Genomic DNA, 18,397 nt, shown 5'->3' with positions numbered 1-18,397 from the left:
GCAATATGTTCACGGATGCCTTTGAGGCTGGTCTCCTTCCCCTCGATCAGCGTTTGGCAACTATTGTTGTCATCTACAAAGATGGTAAACCTCGTGACCAATGCACCTCCTATCGCCCTATTTCTCTGCTCAATGCCGAGCCCAAGATCCTGGCTAAATTACTTGCTAATCGTTTACTAATGGTAATCTGCGATCTGATCCATCCGGATCAGTCCGGTTTTATTCCCCATCGGAATACGGCGCTTAACCTTCGTAGACTTCACGGGTTCTCGCAAGAGCTGGGACACTGACCGAACCCGCCATCTTAGCCTCTCTGGACGCCACCATGGCCTTCAACACCATTGAGTGGTCTTACCTTTGGGCGGCTCTTTCGAAGTTTGGCTTTGGTCCTAATTATATTGCCTGGGTGAAGCTCCTCTATGAACAACCACTGGCCCAAGTGGTGGTTAATGACAGAGTGTCTGGCTCATTCCCGCTTGGGCGTGGAACCCGACAGGGCTGTCCGCTCTCCCCCCTCCTCTTTGCCTTGGCACTGGAGCCGCTGGCGGAGTGGCTCCGGTGGGAGCCCTCGATCAGGGGCATCCGGTGGGCCCCTGATCTTGAAGATCGTGTTTCGCTATATGCAGACGACATTCTCCTTTATTTCACTTCACCTCAGAAGTCACTCAACGTGCTTTTTGATGTCCTCACCTCCTTCGGGAAGAACTCTAGTCTCGTCATTAACTGGACTAAATCATGTATTTATGTTATAGCGGGGGAGCTTCCTCCACTGCCCCGTAGATTCCCGATCCAGGTGGCTGAGACTGGGTTCAAGTACCTTGGAATTTATATCTCCTTAGACCCCTCTCTCCGATACGACTGTAACTTACACGCTCCTCTTCGGCGGCTTAAACTGGATGTCCAGCGGTGGCGTGGCTTGCCCCTATCTCCATTGGGGCGTGCAGTCCTTTTCAAGATGATGTCCCTCCCTAGATTTTTGTACAATCTGCAGAATTTTTTCGATCCTGTACCCGCTAGTTATTTCCGAGAGGTCGAGGGCCTCCAGAGGCAATTGATTTGGTACGGACGGGCACGTATTTCCCTGCCTAAACTCACCTTGCCATGGTACGATGGTGGCATAGCCCTTCCGGACATCAGACGCTATTACTGGGCCTCCCAGTTGAGCGCGGTCAACCATGTGACGTACGCCCCAGGTCCTGTCCCTGCTTTTGCGATGGACAAGTTCCTCTTGCCGGGCGGTAACTTTAACAGGGCTTTATACTCGAAGGAGCCAATCCGACTCCTGACGGGGCCTACGAAGTGTGCTGTGCGTGCGTGGAGAGATGCGAATGTTGCTACGGGCTGGGGTGATAGGATGACAAGATTGACTCTGTTGTATGATTCTGATAGGTTGGGTGGCCTATGGCAAACGAAAGGGTTTGATAAGTGGGACAGGATTGGTATCAGCAAGGTGGAGGATCTTTGGTCCAAGGGCACAGTTAAGTCCTTCGATGCCCTTAAGGTGGAGTACCAGCTTGGCGATACCGAGTATTTCCGCTATCTTCAGGTGCGCCATGCTTTGACCTCCGTTTTCCCTCCGGGGACGGAGATTCCCCAGTCGTCACCGCTCGAGGACCGGATTCTGGATGGCCACGTGCCTGACAGCACGATTTCCTTGATTTATAAAAAACTTATAAACGTCAGGGCTGATCTCCTTGTGTGGCTTAGGGCCTCGTGGACCGCGGACGGCCTGGAATTAGATGACGAGGATTGGCAGATGCCTATCGCCTCTCCGAAGGAGGTGGCCATTCCAGCTCGCCTTCGTTTTGTGCAACTGAAGATCCTCCATCGAGTTTACATGACTGGTACGCGACTGATGCGAATGGGTTATTCGATCGACGGGTTGTGTAAGCGTGGTTGTGGCATGAATCGTTCCTTTCTGCACATTATTTGGGAATGTCCTGTGGTATCTGCCTTTTGGTCCAGAGTGCATGATGTTATGGGATGGGTCACCGGGGTAGCTCTTTTGCCTGAGGCTCGTTGTTGCCTGCTTAACGTCTGGGAGCCTACTGACTGTACAGCTGCTCAGACATTCTGGGTCACTCTTGGTAACATGGTTGCCAAGAGGGACATAGCTCAAATCTGGGGTTCCCATAGGTCGCCTGGGATAACAGCTTGGAAGGAGAACATGGACTGGTGCATGTTTCGGGAGAAGACGGTCTATGAGGCTCGAGGCCGTCCCAGGAAGTGGGGCAGGATATATTCCCAGTGGAATGCGTATCGTGGAGATATCTGCACCCCCTCCACTTGAGTACACTATTGATGTCCCTTCGTCCCCGTGGTTGACGTTCCAGACAGTAGCGGTCGGCAGTAGGTGTTTCTATAGGGCGGTGACGTGGGCAGGAGGAGGGGCAGGGTGGGGGGGAATAATGTATGGATTACGGAGTTTTACAGGTAAGTAAACATTTAAATACATAAAACGAATTTCGTTGCGCGCACTGCATCACATTTGGTGATGCAGTGTGCGCAACGAAATTCGTTTTATGTATTTAAATGTTTACTTACCTGTAAAACTCCGTAATCCATACATTATTTCCCCCCACCCTGCCCCTCCTCCTGCCCACGTCACCGCCCTATAGAAACACCTACTGCCGACCGCTACTGGTTCCAGATGATTCTCAATAATGATATCCTGCGTAATTCCTTTCACCATCCCCCGTCCCTGGACATATGTAACTATATTCTTTAGAGTCTGATCCCCTCGCCCTCTCCCCATGAGCCCTTAGAATCGGTTCTAACATGTGATTGTGTGGCGTGTTTGTTATATGTTTCATCAAAATTACAAAACGAAACCTGTTTTATCCTTTGATCCTTCTGTGTTTGGTGCCGGTACACCATTAAGCTGCTATTCATTGTCCTAGATTTACTGCCTCTATACCTGGTATCCAGATGTTTATTGTCTTAGTGGCTGGCCCGATTGGGTTGTAGGCAGACGCTGTGTACTGTGCATATCGCAAATAAAGGTTTTTAAAAAAAAAATAAAAAAAAAAAGAACAGAAGATCATGGAGTATGGAACTTAAATAGAGTTGCAAAAATTCCTAATGTTCCGTCTGATGTCACTAATAAAAATGGTTCACAATTAAACAAAAATGTGGTACATGAGAGAAATGTGAGAACACGTGTTAAATCAGAATATTTGGATGGTTTCGTATAATATTGAGAATTATCTTATCTTATAATGGTAAACTAGACATAATATCTAGATTATTTTGTATAATATTAGGTTTCTATTTTTAATGGTATTTCTACTGTTTGTTTAGTTATTGAGAGGAGGATGTTTGATATTCTGTATAATATGTTATATTGTCAGCCATTGTAAGTCTTTTTCTAGTTTTCTTATTTCAGAGTTCTGGAACTCTGATGACCAAGCTTCAGCTTGGAATGTATACCTTTGATCTTGTTAAGCAGGTATTCTGTTGTCTGGGCTGAAGGTGGAACTAGCAGGCTGAGGTTTTAGCTATTACTTAAATAAAGAACCTTTACTTCATCGTTGACTGGAGGATCTTAACAATACGCTCCTGCCTCTGCCACGGCAGACTGGTAGATATCTCCTGCCTGTTGGGTCATACGGGTGGACCAGCGGGAGCAGCTATATTGAGCAAAGAAAAAAAGACAAGTTATGATAAATGCTCTGTCCAAACATGCCTTGCATAAAAACACTGACTGTGTGACAGAAAAGTATTAAGGCATAATAACACCGGATTAAAAAATCATTGTTTGATTTGTTTTTCTTCTAACGGCTTTTCAAGTTACTATAAACAGACACTATGAAGGCAAAAATTAATGATTTCACATTAATGAGCACGGCATTATGCACTATGGAATAAAAGTTGTATGTTGTGCTAAAATAATGGAGCCATGCTCTTTGCTAGCCAAAGTGTCAGTTAATTTACTGCTGCCTGCAGCTGGGGCAGCTGTAGTTGACAATTATCTTTTTTTAATTCCAAATGCCCTGCTTTTCTTCAAATGCATTTTTCTTTCTGCCCTGACTTCAAATAGGCAGATGAATAAATAAGATACTACTTCACACACCTTAGCTATGAGATGAAGATATTATCTTGTCTGGTGTACGTAGACAGGGAAAATGATAGACTGCACCACAGGAAAAGGAACGGGCCTTGCCCGCCACCACATATTAGTTTCAAGCAAGGAAAGGAATCTTGACTTACTCTATTGGAGGGTAGGGTAGAGGGATTAGGCGGGTAGGGTAGAAATATTTTGATATACAATAGAGGGGCCACTATACTGATCATTGAGTCGTCATCTTTGGCTTATTCAGTCCCTGCACTAGTCAACGGAAGTCGGAAGGGAAAAATCTGAATAGGTGTAAAATAAATCTGTTGTGGAAACCATGAAATGTACTATGGAATCACTTCACATCACATGGTTATAAAATTAAATGTGGCACTTGCCAAGAATGGATTTTCGAAATGTTGGTAGCCTTTGACAGAAAAACTTGCTGCATTAACTGAAGCAGACTCATTGCACAGCCAACACTGCAGTCTCAAACTGAATTGAACCATACTAAACTTTGGTCATAGGAGGCGAAATTCCATGGGCAAGGAGGGAGGCGGGTGAGGAATGGTGAGTGGGATACATCCCACTTTGAACCATAGCTTTTACATAAATAAAGTAAACAAAGTATGTGAACCGCATGCACCTCAAGAGAAGAGCTGCCTTGCATATTCATCCAAACAATCAAAGTATTGATTCAGTATTCATTCAGCCTTTCATTCTAATTCAACTATAGCCACCATAATTAAGCTTTACTTTCTTTTCTTGCATCCAGTCTTTCATCAAAATTTCCAATCCATAATCCATCCATTCGATATCCACTCTTTCTTCAAACTATCCCTTCTCCCATCCACGGACCCTTTCACCCTACCACCCTTTCACTCATTTTCCTTTCTTTCAATCATCTGTTCTTTCACATTTCCCTCAAGCCATCAACTCTCATAAAATGTGCTACACATAGAAAAGGCCATAATAATTCAACCACAGCTGCAGCTGGTAAAGCTAGGGGGGTTCACATTATGGTCACGTGTTTGCAATGCCCTAGTATTAGCTAGCAAGTATAGCAGTAAATGCATGAAAATATGTGACTTACTAGTGCCCATCCCTTTTCCGCTTCTGTCCCTCCCACTGATTCTCCTCCTCCTGCAGCAGTACTAGATCCGGCATCACTGGTGGTCTGTGTGGCTAGAATAAAAATATACATATTTTTGATGCCAGATTAGCCACTTCTTAAATACAACTGCAAAACAGCACTACAGTTCAGTTAGCACTGCAGTATCTTTTAACAAAAACTTTACTTTGGGCATTTGGTTCACAAAGTTAGACAACTCAGGTGTGGAATAAAGGTCAATGAAAGACCTATGGTGTTGGTTGGCAAATGCAATGGGAGTGGGACCTCATACTTTTTTCCAGCTATGCTGCACTGTCATTGAAAACTTTTGGCATGCTTTATAAATGAATGAGACAGCCCACAACATTGGGGGGGGGGGGGTAGTCCATTGGACCATGGCCATTCTCTTGTGAACTCAACTGTTACAGCTAAAATTATCTTCATGGTAGAGTGTAGAGCACCCAAATGTGTTAATCTTAATCTTACTCTTACAATATATACAAGAGAGAGTGACATATCACCAACAAAGCAGAAGATAAGTTAACTAGAGACTAGAATAGAGACCAGTAAAATTCGGCTACCAAAAAGAAAACTAAGTAATATAAGGGAAAAAAGGCAAAGCAGAGATTACAGGAATTAAATAAAAATTAAATCCATTGTGCTTTGCATGAGTGGGTTCACATCCCATCCTCATCGCCACGTGGAAGGTAGATGGTAGGTAGGGGCATCAGAGAAACTTTATTCCTCACCAGCAACACCAGCCTCCAGGCAGCAACTCCCATCTTGGAACCAAGCATCAGCATTCCAACACCACACGATTCTTCCCTAAGCCCATAAGAATCGTAAAACTCAATATTAGGGAAATAATAGAATAAATATTAGGATTTACTGGTGTTAGCAGTGCTCTAAGAAGCGGCCCTGGTGGCTTGTGCCTCCTTTGACCAGCTTTTCCCAGACTCTCAACGTCCCTCATCTTGCCCTTGGGTGCTGATGTAAGAAAACATGAAAAAAATAGATTAGTGATTCAGTTAGTCTCCACAAAATTATTAAAACGAGCAAACACAGTCACAGAAGTATACTTCTTTAAAACAGGCCACCTACAGTAAAATTTTTGAGTCCATCGACTTCCATTCAGTTGCCCATGCTAATTTTAAAATCCATATTCCAGATTCCTTAACAACAAATACATTTGAAACTAATGTATTGCAGTGAATAATCTTTGATTCTAAACTCATTTCTCAACCCTCTTGATGGACCAACACAGTCTCTCTTTTTTGCAATGCATAAATACATAAAAAAATCACTGTGAAATAGCTTGAGAACTGTACGAGCTACAAAAACAAAGTCACAGAGAGAACGGCTACTCACTGATATCACTAATTCACTATAATGACAGGATGACAGTCTGCAATGGTTTCTTCATTAATCAGCCAAAATGAGCGCCAATAATGAGTATGATTAGCTTGCGTTGAGCACCTGCCTGGTAGAAACTGTATTATATGATAATATTCTAACGTTAACTAAATGTAGCTTACCTCTGAATGTGAGCAGGATGCTATTCTGAAATTAAATGTTAGCATTTAGAACACAAACAGAACAAATAATTAATACTCACTGAGCCCTGGAATCTCGACGCCTAGCAGGTCCAGCAGGTCCTGTTCTTGGGCCAAAATATATGTCCAGCGGTGCATCAGTTGCTGGATGGTGCACCAACCTGGCTGGAAAAGGAAAGCATATAGGAAATAAGGAGAAATAAACAAAATAAAAACATCACAAAAAACACCCGAAACATTTCCAAAAAATGTAAAATACAGAAACACAAAGACACACAGTAACATAGTAATTAAACATGAGGAGTTGGTACATTTTAAATAGAGAGGATTTGAGAGATTACAAGGGATTACGAAAAAAAGGCCCAGCACAATACCAGAGAGTAGAAAAAAAAATGGTCGCACCCATGTAAATCGCATGGTGCCATTCACGCCTGATTTCCAATGCGAGGACGCACACGAGAACTGACTAGTGCCATTCATGTGCAATTTGCAATGCGAGGGCGCACTCCACGTCGCACATAACAATGCGAACGGCTGCCCAGAAAACTCCGGCCACGTGTGGAACTCCACGTTGTGCTGCAGAGTTTTTCAGCCACTTCACGTAATTCCTCGTAGCATAACTCAGCAAACTCAAAGCCAGACCTACTATTAACTTTTTCTTGGGTAGGAAGTACGGCAGTGCTTGGTGCAAACAACCTTTACTACTGTAAGTTGAAAGTAGATTTATCTAAGTTGGCAATATGATGCTGGTGTAGGGACATTTTTCTGTCTTGTATTTTGTTGAGGTGATGATGGGTTGTACTGTTTTTTCCTCCATCATGTGCTTGCCCTGCATTATTGCTGTTGTACTGTTTGCTGTTCTTACTTCCTTGCTGTGTTGAGCCCTGTTTTTGTTGTGGTATTTAGCTTTAGGTTATGTAATTGTGTGGTGTTCTGTTGTGCCCTGTAATAACAGGTCAAGGACTCCCTAAATTCAGAAAAGTGTCCTTACTCTTCAGCATGTGGATTGCGCAATTGTAAAAAGAGTTAAACATGCAGCTTTTCGCCCAATTTCTCTCACTCTAGAAATACATAGCGCCAATGGTTTGGGCGTGGCTCTATATGGGGCTGAATTGTGTCGATTGGAGCATATTAACCAACTAGAAGTTAATGAAAACACATTCTTAAGAGCTCTTTTAAATCTAATAAAAGAACAAACCCATACTACTCTTACACCTTGCGCTTGGTTTAAAGTCCATTTCCCATTTTGCTGTTTTTGAGGGTGCTTATGTTTTGTATAAGACTTTGCACTAGCAAAACCCAAGTACCAGTAAAGGATGCTGTGGAGGAATTATTAATCCTTCGAAGGAAATCAGGTCTTTTGCAATGGTTTGGAAAAGTCAAAAAGTGGTTCTTTAAGTTGGGGCTGGGGTATATGAGAAATGACCCACAGTCTATTACAAAAAAATTGACACCACAGTGAAAAATATTGTATTAGAACTTTATGGATTTTTCTGGCACATAGTCCAGGTCACTCAGTACTTTAACAACAAGTTTTTTAAATGTAAAAAGTTGTTTTATCTTTGATACCTACATAGATGATGTTGAAAAACCCCATGAAAGAGCACTTTTACATACAATTTAGATTTGACACTTTACCCTTGAATGCTCGAAAAGTAGGTGGGCGAACTCTATTATAACCCCTATGTGTCCGTCCTGTAATCCACTACAGAAAGTATTGAACACTATGTTTTTTTCTGTCCTGCATATGCTAATTTGAGGAAAACATGGATCATTCCTGCATGTCGGCTGTTGTCATTCTCTTGCCCCTCAGACGCTCTTCGTGTATATATATATATATTTGTAAAAATACAATTCTTTTTTAATCCATGAATTTTTGATAAACTTTTAATCGTACCTTTGGATGTCACATATGATTGTTTGAATGATGTCCAATTTTTAATATTTTCTATGTATTTTTACTGATGAAATTATGCATGTATTGAGATATTTTTTGTCTTGGATATGATCATGTTACGAATATAGACACCCCTTTCTTGATTATTTGTTTTCTTCATGGTTGATGAAGTCTGACAGCATTATATCTTTAGAAATTTTGGGCACTAGGGCCTCAATTATGAATGCCTAAGGATTTTGTGTGGGGACACATGGACTGGTGTGGGAAAATTAGATAGACCTTCGAATTAGGGTACCATTGTGTTTGTGAGAATTCCTGGGAAAATAAGAGACCCAAATCCTTTTCCCTTTATCACCTGCTTGAAGTAAGTGAACAGATGCTGGGTCTGTGTGCTGTGTGTGTGTTGTGGTCTGGGGAAAGGGAAGAGCAGCTAAGGGGTCACCATGTGTGACCATGTGTGCCATTTGCAATTCCTTCCATTGTGCATAAGCAGCATGGGCAGGTGCCAGGCTCAGCCATGTGCTACAAGCCCGCAGCATCACACATTGTCTAGTCTCCAGAATTAAGTAGGTCTGGAGATTACAGTCCTAGCAATACCAGGCCTGAGAGACCAGGTGAGAATGAATGGACTGCAGCATTATCCTCCCATATGCACCACCCTGTGCAATATTTAATTAGGGTCTAGATACACAGAGGACTTCAGTGATGTAAACAAACTCCCACAAAATCATTCAGTACAAATACCATGGAAATATGTGTAAGAAATTGTGTTACTAGTTGAGGGATGTGGAAGTTCCACTCCGGCTACAACCACAATCCTTGTCAGGTTGAACTGCAAAAGTCACTAAATTAACGTGTGCTTTTCCTTCTAGTAGTTTGGCACAAGACCAGTAAGGCTGTACTTAAAAGCAATGTGTAAAGTATTGATGCAGTAGGGGCATGGCCGGACTGCAAACCATGATTGCCATGTAGTGTCAGAGCTCCGCTGAACTCACCGCAGTCAGCGACCACCCCAGAGCCTACAAGCAGCTATGCAGTATGGTGTTGTGGTGACTTGTGGTGACTTCACCCTATGTGCCGTCCTGATTGCAGCGGTATCTTCCTTTCGCTGACTCGTGACCAGGGACCTGTAGGGTGCATCCTGGGGCCTGCGCCTCGTGATCGAGCTGCGGCCTCGATTGCGGCTGGTGTGCCGTGGCAGGCTGTTTCTGCCTCCCTCTCCACACAGGTGCGTGCCACGATTGCCTGCTTTGGGGGATTGCAGGACCCCCGCTGGGGCCGCAATGCCTCACCTGTTGCTTTGGACCCTCCCGAGGCATGTGATCAGCGTGGGCACCCCAGATGGCAGTGGGTAAGCCAGTGCATGAATTCCAGGGTTAGCGGGGCACTGGCTACCTCACTGGCCCTGCGCTGGAGGCCTGCGGCCCTGTGGCAGCTCACGATCACTGGCCTGCAGTCATGGGCCCCATCTCCATAATTGGGCACACCTCGGCCCCTTCCAGCTGGCGCGCTGCGGCCCTCAGCGGTCTGGAGGCACTGGATGGACCTGAGGTAGCAATGGGTCTGTCTGCAACATGGGGGTAGCTTGATCACTCATTGGCTCCCTTCTCACATGATTCCTTGGCAGCAGTGACTTCAGGTTTAAACAGCGGGAGTTGGGGGACCTTGCTGAGCATCGTGTTTGGGATTAGCTGGAGATGCATTTGGGGGCCATCTTCTTTCATGCATGGCCAATTGACTGCCTGATGGGTCGGACACAACTGTCCCAGTTGATTTGTGCCTGATCGCTGTGCCATTCTCTACTGCGGCCCCACTCCAAGGCCATGCGCAAAGGGGACTCGAAGCAGTGAAAACTCACCTTTGAGAAGACAGGTGGGGGTGCATACTCGACACGCACAACGATGGCTGGAGTGGCGAACAGACCGCCCCCACCTCAGGCAATTGCATGGGGAAATGAGGCGCACATGGCAGAACTTAGAGCGGGCTCCCGAGCACTAGATCCTCATTTCAACACCCTCTACAAACACCTTGACATAGTGGGGGTCCGACTGAACCAGCATGATAAAAGGCTAGACACAGTGGAGGGCAGAGCCTCTGACCTGGAGGATGGTGTAGCCTTAGCAACAAAACGACTGGAGCAGATGGAAGCTCTACTACAGAAAGAAAGTGGCTACTAAGAATGAGGACCTTGAAACCCAGAGTGAGCGCAACAATGTCTGCATCATGGGCATGCCTGAGTCTACGAACATGAGTCGGCTGGATGGGTTCAATAAGGGCCTTTTAGCAGACTTGTTCGGACAGGAGTCCTTCACCATAACCTTTGAAATGGCGCATAGAACCCTCGGTCTGTGCCCCAATCCTAGTTATCCGCCTCGACCCATCCTGACACGACTCTTGAACTTTAGAGACAGAGATACGGTATTGCGGATGGCTCTGGAGCGTGGGTAACTGTACTGGCAGGGCTCTTCCATCTCTTTGTATCCGGACTTCAAGGTGGTGGATCAAGAGGCCTGTCGGAAATTTGCAACCATTAAGGCCGCGTTACGAAAGGCCGGCCTAAGGTATGGAAGGCTTTATCCAGCGCGTCTGAAGGGTGACGTCGATGGCAGATCCAAGATCTTCGACACTTGAGCTGAGGCCCAGGAACTTCTTCGACTCCGTTCCAACGCTGGCTCGCTTAGAATATCGCCCACACCAGAACGATCGCCACAGATACTGAATTCTGGTTCCAGCATGGAATTGTTTTCTGTGAGCTTAGAGACTTTTTCATGGTGAGAAAATGATACCTATTACAGTGTATTCTGCTTTATGTTCTTTCTTCCAGGTTTTTTCAGAGCACAATGGTTTGTGATTGTGGACTCTGGGCTCTGGGCCTAATATATTCTGTTTATGATGCATGTTTTTAGGTTTAAGGAGACAAGGCGAGGTATTACCTCTCCCCCTGTGTGGCTGCACATTTCTTGTAATGTTTCCATTTGGTAAAATTGAAGTTTGCTTGATACCCTTATGGGATTGTGGGTGTTCCCCTTATTTTCGATTGAGGGGATGGGTGGGGGGGGGGGTGGTATGGGAGTGGGGTATTCTTTAGTGCTCTGGTCTTGCATGTACCTGTTTAGATTGTTTTGTTATGAGGTTCCACAAGCGCATGCTGACACATCTATGCCCTTCATAGTCATGCCCACTTGTGACGATGTCCGGTAGGCTATCCACCATCTCAGATGTTAATTTTGTTACATGGAATGGGCGGGGTTGGAACAACACTAGAAGGTAAACATGTATTGAATTATTTGCAGCACCATATAGCGGATGTGGTCTTTCTGCAGGAAATGCATTTGTCCCCCTACTCTCCTACTTCATTTGTCTGTAGTTGGGGTGCACACCATTATTTTGTGGACTATAGCACGTATTCCAGGGGAACTGCCATACTGATACACAAACGTTTACTCTTCCAATTCTATAAAGTACCCGCGGATAGGGCGGGTCAGAACACATTGGTGACGGGGAAGTTGATGGGGTCCAGTATTGTTTTGATGTGTATTTATGCACTGAATGTGGATGACCTTGAATTTTTTTCACTCTCTGCATGCCTTACTGATCCCCTTGGGTGCTCAATATGCTTGCTTGGGGAGAGATTTTAACATGCTTTTACAACCTACCCTGGATAGCACAGCGCCTTCCCCTGCCACAAAACCCTGTGCCAACAGGGTACTTAGTAACATCTGTTACACTCTTGGTGGCATTGACGTTTGGCGCATTCACAACCCCGACGACTCAGCTTAAATAGACTACTCAGCCCCCCATGACACTTGAACATGCCTGCAATTTTGGCTTGTCTCCCGTACCATCGTTCTTTGGTTTCGCACCATGACCCAACTGCCTAGAACATATTCTGATCACTCACCGGTTTGTATCCATGTCCAGATTTCCAGGCCAGAGGGTGTTGAGCGACAGTGGCGGTTCCTGGGACAGGCCGTAAATGATGCAGTATTCTCGGTGAAAATCCGAGAGTCCATAATGACTTATGTTGATCTAAATGAAGGCTCTGTTGGCACATGGGCGACTGTTTGGGAGACATTTAAGGCTTACATAAGGGGGAATGTATTGCACAACACTCTGGGATTTTGAAGTCCAGACCTGCTTGTACACTCAGACACGACTAAGCTGGCCAATGGCCTGTTGCTGCTGGCTGAATTTTCGGAGATGGCAGACAGCGAAACAAACTTCCTTGGGAAATAAGCCACCGCCTGGCGATATTGAGAGGGGGACAGGCCGGGTTGCATGCTGGCTCATTTGCTGCGACCTTGTGTGGGGAAGTCTTACATTGCGTCCATCCAAAATCAGGCTGCCCGACTCATCTTTCACCTTCCCAAAACTCACCACATCACCCCTGTTCTCAAATCCCTTCACTGGCTCCCCGTTTTGCAACGCTCCTTGTTTAAACTAGGTTGCCTAGTCTTCCGGGCTGTTGATCGCTCTGCCCCGGCGTTCATCACTTCCCTGATTTCCTCTCACACCCCTGTTCGTACCCTCCGCTCTTCTTCTTCGGCCCTCCTCACTGTTCCCCGTTTCCGCAAATCCCGCACTGGTGGAACCAGATTCTCCGTTCTTGCCCCCCGCTTCTGGAATTCCCTCCCTCTCTCCATGCGTTCTATCCCCATCTTTTCACACTTCCGTAAAGCGCTCAAAACATTCTTGTTTGCCCAGGCCTACCCCGCTTAACTTCCTCGGCCCTGTTTGTTCTGTCCAGTAGAGCTCAGCGCCAGGAAGCCGCTTGGCCACCGTGCGCTCTATAAATACTTTATTCATTCATTCATTCATTCATTCATTCATTCATTCATTCATTCAGAGGACGAACTGCTCCACACAGACATGGCGGAATTCAGAAACAAGTTTTTTTATTATTACACAACCTTACACACTACGCGCGCACAGCAAGACGAGGACGGCTGCAGGGCCTATTTAGTTGAGATTGCTATGGTACGGCTTGAGGATTTTATGCAAAAGTTCCTAACTGAGCCATTCTCTAAGGAGGAAATTGACAGCGCCATAGAAGCCTTAAGCTGCACCTCTGCACCCAGACTAGATGGCTTTACCGGCATTTTTTTACAAGCATTATAAAGATATACTGGCACCCTATCTCCTTGAGGTATACATTGAAGCCCTGGAGAATAAATTACTGCCGCCAACTTTGCATGAAGCCTTAATTGTGTTATTACACAAGCCAGGCAAAGATCCATTGAGTTGTGGTTCCTACAGGCCATTATCGCTGCTAAACCTTTACCATAAAATCCTTGCCAAAATGATTGCATTGAGGCTTGTGTTACGGTTGGATGGCATTATACAATTCGGTTTTGTTCCCCATAGGTCCACTGCGCTGAATTTATGTACATTGTTTGCAGTACTACATAGAATTACTTCTGAAATCCCAGCTGTGGCAGTCCCGTTGGCATTTGATTCGCTGGACTGGTCTTTTATATAGGCCGTGATGTGAAAACTAGGCAACCCCAAGGGTTTCATAGACCTCATGGCATTGCTATATGCCTCTCCCACCGCCAGGCTCTGATGAATGGTACCTTATCCTCCCCCTTTACTCTTACATATGGCACCAGGCAAGGTTGCCCGCTCTCCCCACTACTTTTTAAATTGGCATCAGACAACCTAATTTGCCACTTTCAAGAGAAGCATCCCCACAGAGGTATACAATTTAATACACGCCCCCTCCTCTTGTGACTCTATGCTGACACCATTGTTTTATATGTCCGCTGCCCTCAGACTAATTTGGATCTATTGATCAGGGAAGTTATTTGTTTTGGTGGGCTTTTGGGGTTCGGTGTCACCTGAAATACATCTGTGCTGTTCCCCTTTGACCACGGGCACCATCAAGTGAGAATGAGAATTCCGGTTGACATGGTATTGCGACTCAGTCAGGTACTTAGGTAATCAAATACACAGAGAAGCGGATCGAATTCTGCGACTGAATTATGGTCCAGCTATACATAACCTTGAAATACAGATAGAATACTGGTTGAAGCTTCCACTCTCTATGTCCACCAGAATTGCACTTATGAAGATGATAGTTCTCCCAAAATGTCTAAGCATCTTCCACAACATCCCCATCCCGCTTCTAGATAGCTTTTTCAAGACCCTCCGAACACACCTGATCCAGCTCGTCTGGGGGGTGGGGGGGGGGGGCAAATGACCTAGGATACACTGGGACACTATGACTTTGCCATATGAGAGGGGGTTTGGGAGCAGCGGACTTCAGATTGTACTATCTAGTTGCGCAGGCCAGTTTTAACCACGTTTTGTACCTTCCAGACGCATGTATTCCATATGGGAATCCTGAATCTGACTTGGTAATACCGATTTTGCTATCCGCTCTTCTGCCCCAGAGTTTTCCTCATGACACTTGCGATATCCAGACGGTACCAACCATGAGCTGGGCGTGGTGTAAACTTTCACCGATCATGGGACAGGCCCCCTGTATTCCTCTGACATCCCTATAGCTCACAATCCATGGCTCCCCATCACAGAAGAGAATTTGGTTTTGCAGGTATTTAAGTCCCACTCCATGGTAAAGTTTGGCGATTTGTTTCCGGATGGGCATCTTTTTGATAATGCAAGCAGGGATCATGTGAACAAACTGACCTTTATAGAACAGTTTATTTTTACCAGGGTACGCAGGTCTCTGCGTGCTAAAATATCAGAATATCCACTTGAGCTGCAGTTCTTCTGACCTTTATCTCTGGTCATTACTAACCAGGACAGGGCTCAATTGCTATCTAAATTATATAAGGCCTGTATGACTTTAATCCTGTGCCATGATCCGAAGATCTGGGCTGCCTGGGAGGCGTAGGATATCCGATACTGGACGATCAATGGGCCTTCTGCAGTGCACAAACTAGGAAAATCTCCCTCAACAGCAGACATAAATTGATACATTTTAAATATTTATGGAGGGCATACATGACCCCGGCTAAACTTCATTTGGTTGATCCTTCCAGACCGCACAGTTGTAGGAAGTGCAACAGCCCTTACGCCAACTAACCCCATTTGATATGGACCTGCTCCAAGATAGTGGATTTTTGGGTGGTGGTCTTCGAGACACTGTCTCACGTGACACAGCTGGAAATAGCCCCGTCCCCGGAGGTTGTGCTCTTAGGGTACGTCCATAACATGCCCAAGAAAACACGGACATTCATTGCTCTTGCGCTACTTTTGGCGAAACGCAAATTAGCGCTTTGATGGGACAGCAAATTAGCCACTGCCAAGATAGCAAGGCTTGCTAGTGTTAGTTTTTGCAACACCAATTGTGAATTGTATGCCACATTACTTCCAAGTTCCGTCCAAAAGATATCTGAAGCCTGCTCAAGTCATATTTGCAGCGTAAATAGCCCCAACTGGCGTGGAATGAACAGATTGCACAGGTGTTAATATTATTCACGAGACACTATGTTCAGGAGGATGGGAATTTGCAGGTTATGGGTCAAGTTTATTTATTGCAGCTTTAATAGCAAATATGCTTTAAAATCAGGATCATTGAGAAAATATAAGAAGTACTGGAGTAGGTTTGAATCTTAGTTGCCCTGGTAACCCTTGTATTTTTTCTTTTTCTCTTCTCTATGTATATACCTCACTTAGCACTTGGTACTTTATTGAAAATGATAATCCTGTTGATAATAGGAACACCGATTACATGTTTGAACCCTAGATCCTTTGATATGTTGTTGCACTTTATTTAAAATAAGATCTTAACCATATTTTTCGAAAGGTCGAGGATTCCATTGTGAATATAAGCACCTTATTTAGCACTCAGCACTTTAATAAAAAAGATCTTCCTGTTTTGACTATAGGAACCATGATTGGATCATTGTCAGGTCTTTTATCGTAACAAGTTCTTGATAATAACCTAAGGAAGGTCTCTCCCTCAGAATAATATGTATCTGGTGACTGCGCTAGCGAGCACTTTTAAAGATGTATTTAAATAGTGTTTTGATAAATTTGTTGCACTTTATATGCTATGCCAATGGTTAGGAATGTATGTATTCGATTTAGCACCTGCTACTTTAAAGAAAGGGATCACTTTTAAAGATGTAGTTAAAAAATGTACTGGTAAACTTGCTGCACTTTATATGTTATGCCAATTCCTGCATCTCCAAACCTGCTGGAACTTTTTATAGTTTCTATGTGTTTATTCTATGTCTATGAACTCTCAATAAAAAATGTTTTTTAACAAAAACTTGTGAGGTACAGACATTGTAATATTGTGACTTTCCTTTATTTCTGTGTGCCAAGGTTTATGATAGCACCTTGTGCATGGAACTGTTAATATCGCTATAAACGGGAACAACTGTCAAGATACCAATTATTGTATATGATTGAATAATGTTCAATAATGTTTTTTTTTAATTATCGATGCAGTACACAAACAATAATAAAGCAAAAATACAGCACAAGAATAATCCCCCCAAAAAGTAGATAACATCCAATCAGTAGATACAAAGATATTGACTTTTAAAGTTTTTAGTAAAAATAGTTCCAAAAGCACAGAGCACCATTTGTGGTCATGCCAGTCAAGGACAAAGTCACAAAATCAGACTGACCATGATAGATCATGGGCCGGATACAGGGACCAGGTTATCCCTGCAGAGATTTGTGCCTTATATCCTTGATACGAGGCTTCACAGTTCCTACAAGGAGCTGCACAGTAATGCGATATGAAGCCCTGCATTGAGCTGCGTTGCACTGTGTTGGTTCAGGTGAGACTGCAGATCAGAAGCTGCGAGGGCTGTGATGAAAGGTCCTGAGATGAGGGGAGTTGTGCTGCTTCAAATCCAGTCAGGATCTGCGAGGGCTGCAAAGTGAGGTCCCACACTGAGTTGCATCATGCTGTATTGATTCCACTGAGGCTGCCTATCAGGAACTGTGAAGGGCTGTGAAGCAGGGTCCTTTGTTGAGCTGCATCTTACTGTGTGAGATTTAATGGAATTCAGAGCTATACAGGGAGGTGTACACTCTGATGCAAGCCAGACTTCCAGGGCCTGGGTGGCACCTCTCGAGGATCAGGACTCTCTCCAGACAGAAAGAAGGTCCAACTGCAGGTCCAGGCAGGTGCAGTGCAGCAGGTCAGCTGGGCAGCTGCAGGGAGACTTCTGAAGCAGGACAGTACTTCTTCTGTAATTTCCACAGGTCTAGGAGAGTTCTTATGAGTGGCTCTGGTGGTCCAATATGTTTCCCTGGTGTCAGCCTTTGTGTGGCAGGACTCCCTGTCTTACCCCCACAACAGGACCTGGAAAGCTCTTCCCTTGTCAAGGCTCCAGACTGTCTGGGGTAACAAAGACAGGGCAGACCTGGTGTCAAATTTCTTTGTGTATGCAGGAGGAAAATCTCTTTGAAGCATACTTGGGGCTAGGTACAGCTCCTCCGCAGTCATCCTGCAAGGATGGTTCATCCTGTCCACACCGAAGCCCTCTTTGTGTCACTATGTGGAAGCAATACAGAAAACCCCAACAGTGTTGCCATTCACAGTAATGTGACCCAGTACACTGCCAGAAGGCACAATTAGTTGGGACAAGAAAATGTCAACTTTCTAAAAGTGCCATTTTCAGAATTGTGACTTAAAATCCGACTTCACAATAAAGAGGATTTTACATTGCAATTCATTTAAGTGTGAGCAGCGTATCTCTAGCTGCTCTGAACCCAAAATTAGTATTCTACTAAAGGGAGTAAGGTACCCCGAAGTTTGTCATTGGGAGAGATTGTCCTTCCAGCAGCGGGAAAAA

Source organism: Lissotriton vulgaris, chromosome 5 (genome assembly GCF_964263255.1).
Source record: "Lissotriton vulgaris chromosome 5, aLisVul1.2, whole genome shotgun sequence".
Taxonomy (NCBI): domain Eukaryota; kingdom Metazoa; phylum Chordata; class Amphibia; order Caudata; family Salamandridae; genus Lissotriton; species Lissotriton vulgaris.
The sequence above is the reverse complement of the archived record's forward strand: the minus strand, read 5'-3'. Positions refer to the sequence as shown.